At 39.4% G+C, this 13,712-nt stretch overlaps 1 protein-coding gene across 1 annotated transcript in view; it reads left to right on the top strand.

Annotated features, from left to right (window-relative positions):
• The window catches only part of LOC140200101 (FRAS1-related extracellular matrix protein 2-like), a 207,465-nt gene that overhangs the window by 41,268 nt on the left and 152,485 nt on the right, over positions 1–13,712 (top strand). The gene's annotated exons all lie outside the window — the stretch shown is intronic.

Raw genomic sequence — 13,712 nt, 5'->3', positions numbered from 1 at the left:
AACAGCAACCTGGCATATCAGGTACCATTTTGCAGGTGGGACAGGACGGAGTGGAATACAGAGGCAATGGCATTATCAGTGAACTGATTTGAGCAATAAGCAAATTAGAAATGGTCCAGTGTAGCAGGAAGATGGGGTTTAATGAGATCTGTAACCAACTGCTCAAAGCACTTCATTATTGTGGAGGTCAGTGCCCCAGGACTGCCTTCATTGAGGCAGGTTACTGTCACCCTCTTGGGCACGATAACCCTCCCACAAGTTTCACTTTGAACATTTAGAACGGACGTTATAAAATCCTGCTCTGTGTTTGAGATGCAATTAACAGATTAGCATAGTGTTAAGTAAGTGTAGATCTATAATTCATTACTTTTGTGGAAGTGGATGCCAACTTCAACACGTTGTCCCTTATCTTTTAGCTATAAGTAAGGAAGTAATCAAGTAGAACAGTAAAGAGCTAGAGACAGTTGTGTATTATCAGATAATGGAAATAAGTACAATCAGCAAAATAAGAAATTAGTAATACAGAGATAAAAACAGCTTTAATGGTTGATTGTTAGGCAGCAAAATTTATAGTTTGTCAACCACTAGCTAGCTGTTGTTCAGAACTTTCCAGTCTTGATCTGAGTTAATAAAAGCTATTATTTGAGGAAGTTCTTTAATTCTTAAACAAAAAAAACAAAGAAAATCCAGCAAACAAATAAAACACTGACAAAAAAATCAAATTAACTCTTAAGTGATCATAACTTCATTAGCAATGATCAATAGGAGATTTAATTTAAATTCTGACTTAAAATTCACTCTTCAATAACTGGAACAGGAAGAGGCACAGTGGAGAAGACAAAAGTCTGGAGCACTTAGTTCAACCAACTAATCTGGAACCAGTGAAAACAGGAATGTGAATAATTCAGTAAGAATCATGAGAAAAAAAGGTACACTTGTATATCCATAGTGATTTAATGGCTCAATATATTAATACACTAATGAATTATTTATGCAAGTCCTATCAGTATTGGGGAAGATCACAAACAGATTTGGCCACTGCACCAGGAATGATATACATAAGTAATACATAGTTTAGTTGATAAATTATGGAGCTTTGTGTAAATATTCCACTCTACTGGTTGCTGAGTGAGGTCCACTTTTGTGTGAGAATCTAGGAAGATACTGCAAATTTTTTTGTCAATTGGTTTTTAATTAAAATACTGGAATATTGAAATACTAGAATAAGAATCTGGTGGCATGGTGCGAAGACAATAACCTATCCTTCAACGTCAGCAAGAGGAAGGAATTGGTTGTTGACTTTAGAAGGAGTAGCGGACCGCACGACTCAATTTACATCGGTGGTACGCAAGTGGAACAGGTCAAAGGCTTTAAGTTCCTCGGGGTCAATATCACAAATGTCCTGACTTGGTCCAACCAAGCAGAGTCCACTGCCAAGAAGGCCCACCAGCACCTTTACTTCCTGAGAAAGCTAAAGAAATTTGGCCTGTCCCCGAAAACCCTCACTAATTTTTATAGATGCACGGTAGAAAGCTTTCTTCTAGGGTGCGTCACAACCTGGTATGAAAGTTGTCCTGTCCAAGACTGGAAGAAGTTGCAGAAGATCGTGAACACATCGCAGCACATCACACAAACCAATCTTCCGTCTTTGGACTCACTTTACACTGCACGCTGTCGGAGCAGTGCTGCCGGGATAATCAAGGACACGACCCACCCAGCCAACGCACTTTTCGTCCCTCTTCCCTCCAGGAGAAGGCTCAGGAGCTTGAAGACTCGTACGGCCAGATTTGTGAACAGCTTCTTTCCAACTGTGATAAGACTGCTGAACGGATCCTGACCCGGATCTGGGCCGTACCCTCCAAATATCCGGACCTGCCTCTCGGTTTTTTTGCACTACCTTACTTTCCATTTTATATTTTCTATTGATGATTTATAATTTAAATTTTTAATATTTACTATCAATTTGTACTCCAGGGAGCGGGAAGCGCAGAATCAAATATCGCTGTGATGATTGTACATTCTAGTATCAATTGTTTGGCGACAATAAAGTATAAAGTATTATATAGTTACCGGGCTTGCCATCGGATGGCTGATGGATCCTGGAGTTGGTTGCACAAAGAACCAGTAATGCTAACATCCTCTGAAAGAATCTTTGTTCCAAATAAATAAATTGTACATAGAAGTAGTTTGGAAATTTTAGAATTCCAGTTAGAATTGAACTTCATCTCTGAATCCTGCCTTCCTCCTCTCTACTCCTACTATGATTTATGGTATTCGTTGGAGAAGCCTGAGACTCCAGATACGACACAAAGACTAAACAGAAGATACAATCATGGAAATAGCAGGTTGTCCAGCATCTGGGAAGGAAAAGAATTGTTGAAATTTTGGATCATGAAATTATTTGCAGCATTGATCTTTTGATTATGAGAGGTTTAGCCACATCCTGCCAAGCTTTACTAGTAATGGCCTTGGTGGATCCTCTGGTAATGGAGTAAGCGAAGTACCTAATCTGACAAATGGAGGTTGATATGTTCTTGATTAGAAAGGGTGTCAAAGATTGGAGAGAAAGCAGGAGAATGGCAATGAGAAGGATTATTAATCATCTAAGATCAAATCTGGAACAGATTTGATGGGCTGAATAGCCTCATTCTACTCCTATGTCTTATGGTCTAAATACCTCATGCATGAGGTTTCCTTGTTTTTTTTTCCCCTCACTAAACCTGGTGTTCCCTTTCTCTCTTTCTCTCTCTGCAGCCTCATTCTTCATGACAGTTATAGGGTGTTGTTGCAATCTAGCTGCTATGGTGAAATGTGTCTTTAAAATGATGACATCTTTTCTGGTCACTGCACTGCACTCTGTCAATAGCTGCGCTAAATTTAACCCATGCCTGGTCAGGTATTTTTTTTGGTCTTCACCTTGGTGCAAATTATTCTAATGATGTTTTAAACTGCTTTTAGACTCAATTCATTATTTCTTGAGGGATCCCAGAATTAAAATTTATGCCAAACATAAAAAAGTTGAAATTCATTTTGAGACCATGATGCGTTTAAGATAGATACATGGTGTCTTAATACTGACTGCTGCGAATCTATTCAATTGTGGTTGCCTTTGTAGTCGCAGTTGAAATGATGGAAATTTGGATTTCAAATAAGTGGCAGCATATGAACTTCATTATTGTGGTGTAAAAAATGTTGTTCATGGTCAGAACTAAACATTGTCTGGTTTTCATGTTCCCTAATGAGTAACCAAGCAAAGATAATTTGGGGTTGGGGAAGTGAAGGGACTAGGTTAATTTAATTTTTAATTTTTATTTTACTGAGATAAAGCCCGGAATAGGCCCTCCTGGCCCTTTGAGCCACGCTGCCCAGCAATCCTCTAATTTAATTCTAGTCTAATCACAGGTCAATTTACATTCATGAATTAACCTACTAACTGGTAGGTCTTTGGAATGTGGGAGGAACCCGGAGCACCTGGAAGAAACCCATGTGGTCACGGGAGAATGTACAAACTCCTTACTGGCAGTGATGGGAATTGAACCTGGGTTGCCTGTGCTAACCACTATGCTACTGTGCTGCTCTAAGTTAAATGTCAAGACTACTTGTTTTCAACTGCATTTCAACAGCAATTTCAAATCACAGCATTCATTTTGATTACTTCTTAATTTTTAAGCTGATACCAATTGCAAGCTGACTGTGTCAGATATCCCACCCTGCAAAAACTCATTTCAGGGAGGTAGCACCATCAATTTGCAGGAGACTCCCAGAACTTCGGGGAGAGGTGGGATGTCTGCAATAGAGTAGCTCCTTAGCAGCTAGCCAGCTAGTTTAAATAATGTTAGCTATGCTAATGAATGAATGACACCTGTTAAACTCACCTCAACATGTCTTTTACAGTCTTAACCCCCCATGGGCAATAGAAAAGTCACTGTTGCAAACAGTGCAGCGAGCAACACTGTCATTATTTTTGACCCCTATTAGGCAGGGGTACACTTTAGTGTAGTCTGGGGTGACGTACATTTAATATTTTCATTTTTTGGAACACTCTGCCGTGGTGCTCTCTCTCTCTCGCTCGCTCTCACGCTCACTCTCAAAAAAATCAATTTTTGGGATATTGTATATAATTTGCGGGCATCAGGCAGCCACTATCAATATGCGGGAGACTCCCGGATCTCCTGGGAGAGGTGGGATGTCTGCTGTGTCGAACAACCCTCTCCACTCTGCTTTTTCTGATGTTGCTTAAATGATATTTTACACTCAGCTTTGTTCTCGGTGTAGTACAGGGGATCCAAATTTTACAATGGCCATACAACTACCTCAATGTGGAATTAGAGTCATTCAGAATGGATTTAGTAAAACCAGTCTTGTTGTCACAAATTGTGACAAATTTACCATTATCTGCTTTTCGTTTCCATATTTATTTCAAATTCACAGGCACAGCAAGATTTGTTTCAACAATCTGATAACTTAATTGAAATCAGCATTTTATCTCTAGATTGAAAAACCCTGGGCTAATATACGTATACATCTGCAGTAGTTACTTGCAGATGCCTTTTCTTGTATGGGCCCCTTTTAGCAGCCTGTTTACTGGGTGGTCCGCTCCAGTTATTGTCTTCACAAGTACAAATGTGCCCTCCCTTTGTCTATGAAACCTGCCAGAAATCCAGGCACTCCACGGCTTCCAGGAAGCAAAGCCTTTCTTGTGCACACAGTTAGCTATGTTGCTGCATAGTATCAGGTGATGTGGAAACTGGCCCCCTATTGTCTTGAGAGAAAGCATAAGTATAAACTGCAATGCTAATAGGTATATCATCAATAAGTAGTTTTATGAGTGTTTGGGTTAAAGATAAAGTTTGGTTTTAAACTAAGTAAAGGAAAATGATGCAAGTAAATAAAACTAATTTTTGCCTGGATTGGAGAGTGTGCCTTATGAGAATAGGTTGAGTGAATTGCGCTTTTTCTCCTTGGAGCGATGGAGGATGAGAGGTGACCTGATAGGGGTGTATAAGGTGATGAGAGGCATTGATCGTGTGGATAGACAGAGGCTTTTTCCCCAGGGTTGAAATGGCTAACACGAAGGGGCATAGTTTTAAGGTGCTTGGAAGTAGGTACAGAGTTTTTTGTTGGAGGTAAGTCTTTCACCCAGAGAGTGGTGGGTGTGTGGATTCTCCGCGGATTGTCACCTTGTCATGGTGGAGAGGCTTGTGTGGTCCTGTGATCCCGAGAGCAATGCCGTCTGGAGCTCTGCTCCTGGTAGGGTCACCCATGGCGGTAAGGTCGAGGGTGAGGTCCCTGACAAAGAACAATCCAACCATGACCTCAACGGTGGAATAGGTGGACAAAGTTACTTCAAACTCAACGGCTGTGAAGGCGGATGAAGGCTGCAACAAATCCATCGGCTCCAATCGTCGTGGTTTCCATGCTATTGGAATTAGTTGGTTGATTTGTGAAGTATCATGTGCTTCTTGGAGTGCAACATCAAGTACACGTTAAACAAATACACGCACAGGTGTCTTTGCTCTGTGGGCCACTTCTTCAGAACGAAAACCATCATCCTTGACCTCAAAGGATAGCCACGACGACAGTGGGTGTGTGGAATGCACTGCCAGTGACAGTGGTGGAGGCGGGTACAATAGGGTCTTTTAAGAGACTCTTAGCCAGATGCATGGAGCTTAGAAAAACAGAGGGCTATGCGGTAGGGAAATTCTAGGCAGTTTCTAGGGTAGGTTACATGGTCAGCACAATATTGTGGGCCAAAGGGCTTGTAACGTGCTGTAGATTTCTATGTTCTATGTTAAATACCTACCTCTCATCGTGCTGATCATCAGTAGCTGTGTACATGTAAGTTATGACTTAAATGTTTGTATCTAAGAGTTTATTAAAGTACTTGTAGGTGATAGTGCTTGCATTGCATAAATAGTTCAGTCTTGCACTGCGTTGTACTTTATGAAGTTAACTATGTCTTTTTGAGATCTCTGTCAAACTACAGTAATTTTAAGTTCCAAGAAAGCAGCAGCATGTTGTTCTGTTTGTCCATTTTATCACTGCAAATCAAAAATGTGACTTAAGTATTTTCAAACCCACAGAAACAATTTTAAAAGTGGAACAATTTCACAGTGTGACTTGTAACAGTCCATGTGAGGACCTCTAGTTAGGACTGTCTGCCCCAATTATCAGTGGAAGAATATGCTGTGTTTACACAGTAGTCAGTATCTGAATATTACAATGGGCCCTTTTTAACCTATATCTGCCTTAGTGAGCAGCTCTTCTGGAAAGCTCTTGGTAAGTGCTCTGAGTATCCTTCTCGACCATATGGAAATTGAGGTTGATTAGGAGGTACTTCCAGTGCCATGGCTTTCAAAGCACAAGCTTTTTGTACTTATCAAGCAAACCCAATGATGTTATTTTATTGCCTGTAGGTACTCCAGAAGTTACTGTTCTATAAATTGTATTCCTAAAGCCAAATATTGTATTGTATTTTTTCCTGCCAATATAAGGTTGTCTTATAAAGCATTGGCTGAAAAATTCTGTATCTCAATGTATTTTATTCGTGCACCATAGAAATAATTTTCATTAGAAACCTATTTACTTTGTCATGACATGCTGTCATTAATTGTCGTATTGTCCACTGTGTGTGTTATGTACATGCATGTCGCTTATGGAGTGATAGTATTCTTCACAATTTCATGACTAACTTGTCACATTTATGTAACTTACAAATAGTGCAGGCTTTAAAAAAAACAAATGAATAACGGATGGGGTACGAAGGGGAGGTGGGGAAGTTAGAGAAGTCAATCTTCATGCTTTATTTATTTATTTATTATTATTATTATTTTTTCTCTCTCTCTTTTTTCTCCCTCTGTCCCTCTCACTATAACTCCTTGCCCATCTTCTGGGCTCCCCTCCCCCTTTCTTTGTCCCTAGGCCCATGATCCTCTCCCTTCTCCAGCTTCGTATCCCTTTTGCCTATCACCTGTCCAGCTCTTGGCTCCATCCCTCCCCCTCCTGTCTTCTCCTATCATTTTGGATCTCCTCCTCCCCCCCCACTTTCAAATCTCTTACTAGCTCTTCCTTCAGTTAGTCCTGACGAAGGGTCTCGGCCCAACACATTGACTGTACCTCTTCCTATAGATGCTGCCTGGCCTGCTGCGTACACCAGCATTTTTTATGTGTGTTGCTCAAGCTTCAGGACATGCTTCCCATAGCTGGGCAACCTGAACTGCACATAATACTTCAAGCAGGGTCTCAGCAATGATTTACCAAGTTACAACATGACATCTCAGCACTTGTACTCATTGCCCTGAACAATGAAGCAAGTGTAGCAAGTGGATCCTTTGCCAGCCTGTCTATTTGTATGCCGTGTATCGTGGAATATGGGAATCTTACAACAAACTGCCCCACAGACAGACAGCTTTGCATCTATGTGAGGAAACACTCGCTGAGATATTTCTATGCAATGTGACAACACGTGGCTCCTCGCTGTTGTTTGGGCTACCATATCTGAAGGCTATGTTAGGAGCTTCTCAAATTGGCTTTTCTTCTTTTCCAATACTGTATATGAGTAATTTGTCAATTGTAACAAAAAAAAGCAAAATTGGTGGTAATTATTTTCTAGCTTGACATTGAGCAAAATTAAAATTCTTTAAGTTGTGCCTTAAGGAAAATACTTGAGTTTATTGTCCAATGAATATGACTAATTTTATCAGTCAACCTTCGTACAGCCAGATGGTTCTAGGTTGCTTCTGGAAAAGAATGCTGAAAATATGGACCATTTTAAATAAAGCAATATTCAGCAAAATTTCTCCAAAGGGCAGGAGAGCAGAACACTGGAGCCTATGGGTACCAGTACCAATTAATCTGACTCTTTGGGAACACGATCAGTGATGCAGGAAATGTAACTGCCCATGTGTAATCCTGTCCATTTTCTCCCTCATTGCTTTCTTCCAATGACCGTTCAGCCAAGAATGAAATTGAAATGGGCATAGGGGCAATGTCATTTAAAAAGATGATAACACAGGTGCATTATAGAGTTCTCTTAATGAATTCCAGTTAAATTTTCACAGGGATTATAGTTGTCCACTCCGGTTTTCTGTAAGTCTTTGAGACATCATTTCTCCAACTTAAAACTGGCAAAACCAAAAGCCAATCTGTTTTACTCTTTGTAGGATGTGCATTTCATTAACACCGACCTTCCTGTTTACTTAATGAGGTTGAACTTGTTTTGAGCCTGGTCGGTACTGAATTTAACCATCAGCACTTATCCAGTCCCCTATAGAGTCTTGTTTTCCCATTTAAAGTTTTGAGTGGCTGTGTCCTGTCATATACACTCTTCTTTTGAAAGTCAGCAGAAAAAAATAGTTTCTTTTTGGCTTTCTAAGGCTTTTCTTTATTTGAGGAGATTTATTTAAATACAAGTCTATGTAACAATAAGCTTGGATAAAGTATTACATAATCTTGTAAATTCAAATAATGGGAAAGCTCATTTTAGTGATACAGAACTGTTGACGGTAATCGAAACTCCGAGAAGCTGTTGGAAGAAAATAAGTTACCTTTACCAAACTTGCACAAGTAGAATTTTACCTCCTTCTAATTGATCTCAAAGTCATGTGAATAATTATTAACATGGCAAGTTTGTAATAGAAAAATGTAGCCATGCAAGATTTTATATTTTACCATTGGGTCATTAATTTATATTTTAAAAATAAATAATATGTACCAATAAAACTGCAAGATCTCAGAACCATTTAATATTTCATATTGAAATATTAAATGATAGAGGCAGATGCCAAGTTTTTAAGCTCACCAGTGGGAAGTGGTGCTTTAGCACTGCTGGCCCACCACCTCAAGGGAGTCTTGATCATAAGCAGGCCGAAACTCCTGAAGACAGGTGGCAGATCAACTGATGGTCCCACTGGTGATAGCACAGGACAGTTAACATCTTAGTCCAAGTGTATTTTCAATTCAATTCTTTGAACAAAATTGAATTAATATAATTGGACTTGCAAAGTGTTAATAGTTTTCCTTTATGATTTATATGTTAATTCCAAAATAAGTGTACAGCCAATTACATTAGAGAGGATTATCAGAAGTTTTAATAGGCTTCTTCATTTTGATTCGCTAAAAGAATAGTTAATGATACAAACTGTGAGCTATTTCTATGGCTTCACTGACCCAATTCAACTTACAGAATAATTGATGCTTTACTCTGATCTTAGCTGAGGGAGGACAAAAGAACAAGATTGCCAAACATCCAATCTTAGTTTGATTTGTAACAACTGACAAATATTTCAAATAAGCAAAGTCAAACTTGTCTTTGGAAACACAAACCAAAAGGAATCCAAGTAAAATTAAGCTGTTGTATGATAGATGAACTTAAGTCAATATGTTTCAGAGCAGTAAATGATATATTTGAAGTCAACTATCACTGAAAATAATGAAGAAGCAAGTGGAGGCAAAGCTGATTCAAAGGACGAGCCTTGCTGGTGAAAAGATGGAATGCAATGCGTTCAAGACTGGGTTGCAGGCAGTGCTGGTGTCGTTGTCACTGTTGGAGTGAATGATTTGGAGAGGAATCAATGTGGAAGGGTTCGATACCCATTCCTAACCCGGTGTGGGGCTGGATCGCTCCAAGCGCTGGGCCGGTTTGGTGAGATTGAGCATGGCTCTGGGCTGTGTTGCCCAAGCATGTTGAAATGCCGAGGTCCAGGTCCTAGAGTGAGGCACTACCCGGTGCACGGACAATTTAAACGCCGGCCCAGGTAGACCGGAAAGCCCAAGTATCAGGATTGGAGGCGAGGGTCAGGCTGATTCTGCTCGCTGTCCCGCAATGAGCTCATTCCTTTTTCCACGGCGCTGAGGCTCTGGACTGCTCTGGTGGCTGTCATCGCAGTGCATTTTGCTGAGGTTTTGCCCTGCAAATATGATGAACTGAGATCGAGGCTTGGGGCTACTCTGGCTGCTCAAGGACTCAGTCTGGTTTGCAATATTGTCGTTTACTTCTATTGTTTGCATGGTGTGTGTGTGTGTTTTTCCTCTTTCTCTGCATAGTGGCATAGTGGTTATGGGCTTTCATTTTTTTTTAAACAGGTTCTTTAGGTTTTTTTGTTTTGTGGCTGCCTGTAAGCAAACAAATCTCAAGGTGTATAATTTATATGTGCTTTGATAATAATGTACTTTGAATCTTTGAATATAATTTTATTTGCAAATGAGAGTTTACTATTGTTACATGAAATGGACCAGAAATTTGTCTTGTGGGATGATCATGTTAAGATTTCCAATCACTTATTTTTAATTACTCTTTGGATTGAATGGGATGAAACCCTGCATTTCCAATATAACTTGTAACCTTTTCAGTACCTGCTGTTCAAAAGATAGAATGAGCAAGAATTTATTTCAAACGTAAATTCCTATTTACAAAGGGAGATATCAAGCCGCTGATGTAATACTTTGTTAACGTATCTTTCAAGAGCATAATTAGGGATGAAGGGTTCATATTTAATATTCCATCCTCCATCTAGTTAATCATCTGTACTATAGTAACATTCCTCACTTTATTAACTGGAGAACAAGTGATTAGAATTTCATCAATGCTTACAAAGACATATTAAACAATTGCACAGTAGAAATGTTTCTGGCTTTACAATGGCCTGAATGGTGTAAAATTGTTTAACTGGAGTTTCCAGTTAATAAGTTCACTAGTGACCTATTCTAGTTGATTTAACTCCATTTGGCATTCTTCTCCCTTCACTTGTCTTAACCTTCATTAAATTTATGATATGAAAACTGACTAGTATTTCTGTCAAGTATGTCCTGTTTGATAATATATCACACAATTAGAAGTTCGGCAAACGTTAAATGTTGGGTTGTATGTCTTGTGATTTTCATTGTCTTCACAAAAAGGTATCAATTTTCACCAATGCAGTTTATCTGCTTACAAGTCTATGGTGATCTAGTCTGTCACAAGTGGGATATATTGCTGGTGACCCAACAAGAATGAGAAATCAGATGCAACTTATTTTCAATTTTTAGGTTAATGTCTACAATATTAGCTCTCTTTATAACTGGTATAACTCCAACTAGTGTATCTTCCCTCAAACCATTAGGTTTCTGAATTCCCTGCCACATCACATTGAAAGTGTCACTTGTTAATCTGTTCTGTACTTTACAATATTTAATTTCTCCACTTTAGTTTGTTTATTTATATGTAATGCATCTGTATATTTTGTCCTTACTTTCATAAATTATTGTGTGTTATGTTTACTACTATGCTTCACACCCTGACTCAGAGAAAAGTCCTGTTTGATGGTATACATGTACATGGTTAAATGACAATAGACTTGACTTGACTTCACTTGAACTGCAAGCAAAATGGTTGATAAATGCATTGAATTCTGATGTGTTCTTGCTTTGTCTATAAAATGGTTGATGATTTGTAGAGGATAAATCTGTAGAACCTAGTAGCGGCTGCATGGTAGCGTGGTGGTTAGCACATCACTTTACAGTACCAGCGACCCAGGTTCAATTTCCACTGCTGTCTGCAAGGAGTTTGTATGTTCTCCCCGTGACGGCGTGGGTTTCCTCCGGGTGCTCTGGTTTCCTCCCGTAGACAAAAGATGTACCGGTTGCTAGGTTAATTGGCCATTGTAACTTGTCCCATGTTTAGGCTAGGGTTAAATTGGGGGTTGCTGAGTGGTGTGGCTCGAAGTGCCAGCAGGGCTGATTCCGTGCTGTATCTGAATGAATGAATGAAATAAATAAACATGTTAATTTCATATTCTTATTTAATTGAGGATTGAGATAGAATAAGCATGGAATGATTTAAGTATTCAGTTCCTCAGTGTAAATTTGTGGAGTGGCTTTGGGTATTTCAAAAGCTGTAGTTCACAGAATTCCCATTTTACATTAAATACTGTTATAAAAAAATCTATAGGTAGATACCTCAAAGCCCTGAAGAGATATCTCCAACATTGTCCCTATAATATTTGAGAAATCCACTGGAAGGCTAAGTGAGCTAAGTTCATCATCCTCTCCTCAAACAATAGGTTTGAAGCCCTATTTACATTCAGTCTATTCGTAGCTACAATATTCAAAGTCTTGGCATCAGACTCTTGAAACACACTTTCTATTCCAAACTGTCATAGGAAGAGATTGTCAGGTGAACAGATGTTTCAAAGCTTCTTTGAAAATTTATTCCCGGGAAGTGCTGATCCATGACTGCTTAAAAGTGGAAAATACACATTTTTCTTGGTATTGAGAACATCAAATTGATGTATTGAGACTGCATAGAAGCCTGGTATACATGACAGGAGTATAACATCTTGCAAACTACACCCTCCTATCCCTCCATCAAACATCCCTCACCCCCTCACCCCCTCTGTAGTAGGATCTGTGAGCCCTATGTTGGTCTCATTAATCATGTCAAAGTACACAGAACAAGAGTGGAAAGAAGTTCTCCTTGATCCCAAGAAGAAAAAAGATCATATTTCAAGTTATTTCATGCTTTGATTTACAAGGTATTCTTTCAATTTGTGGTCCATTTCAAAACAATATTTATAGCTAAAAAATGATGGCAATTCTTAGCAGGCCAAGTAACATCTGTTTTAAAAAGGGTAGATAACATTTCAAGAAAAATTAGAAATGAAATATATTTTGAGGTGCATGAATAGAGAAGGGTGAGGAGGGCATAGGGAACCTCTGTGATTAGTGTAGACCAAAAGAATCCAAGTGACACAAATAGTGTTTATGCTGGCTCGGAGAGGGTACTGAAGCTGAGTGAGGATGGTTGGAATTTGGAAACCTATCGTTTTTGGGAGGTAATAGTAACTAGCTCAATATGACATTTTAAGAGAACAAAAATCATTGTACTGTTTCTGAATGCAGAGATCATGTTTCATACAAAGAATGAGAATTATATTGATATGATTAAAAAGCTGATGATCCCGGAAATACTGAGCGGGTCAGAGAGATGATTTCAACTCATAGTTGCAGACATCCCACCCTGCAAAAACTCATTTCAGGGAGGTAGCACCCCCGCCCCCAGCAACCCCATATCACCCCCCTCCCGGTTGACCTCCAAGGGTGTATGTAATACTTTGTTTAGTGATTTTGTCTAATCCGTAAACCAAGTTGGGTACATGCAGAAAATGTGACATTAAATTATGTACTTATATTATTTTATCATGTTTATTCAATTACAACTTTAAGCAAGTCTACAGGGAGTTTGGCCTCATCATGTAGGACATCAATAGAGTAGCTCCTTAGCAGCTAGCCAGCTAGTTTAAATAACTGCTACTGAACGAATGTCACCTGTTAAACTCACCTCAACATGTCTTTTACGTTTTAACCCACCATGGGAAATAGAAATGTCACTGATGCTGCCTGGCCTGCTGCGTTCATCAGCATTTTTTGTGTGTGTTGCTTGAATTTCCAGCATCTGCAGATTTCCTCGTGGTTGCAAACAGTGCAGCGAGCAACACTGTCATTATTTTTGAGGTCGACTGTAAATCCACCCACGGAGAAAACCGATAGGTCTACTTAGCACGAAGAGAGATCAATCAGGATGCTCGCTCTCGCCCTCCCTCTCCCTCTCAAAATAAAATCGATTTCCGGGATATTGTATATAATTTCTGGGCATCGGGGAGCCACTATCAATATGTGGGAGACGCCCGGAACTTCCGGGAGAGGTGGGATGTCTGTAGTTAGCATGGCCTCTAATG

The sequence above is a fragment of the Mobula birostris genome, chromosome 7 (assembly GCF_030028105.1).
Source record: "Mobula birostris isolate sMobBir1 chromosome 7, sMobBir1.hap1, whole genome shotgun sequence".
NCBI lineage: Eukaryota > Metazoa > Chordata > Chondrichthyes > Myliobatiformes > Myliobatidae > Mobula > Mobula birostris.
Note: the sequence above shows the minus strand (reverse complement) of the source record. Positions and strands in the feature narration are given on the sequence as shown.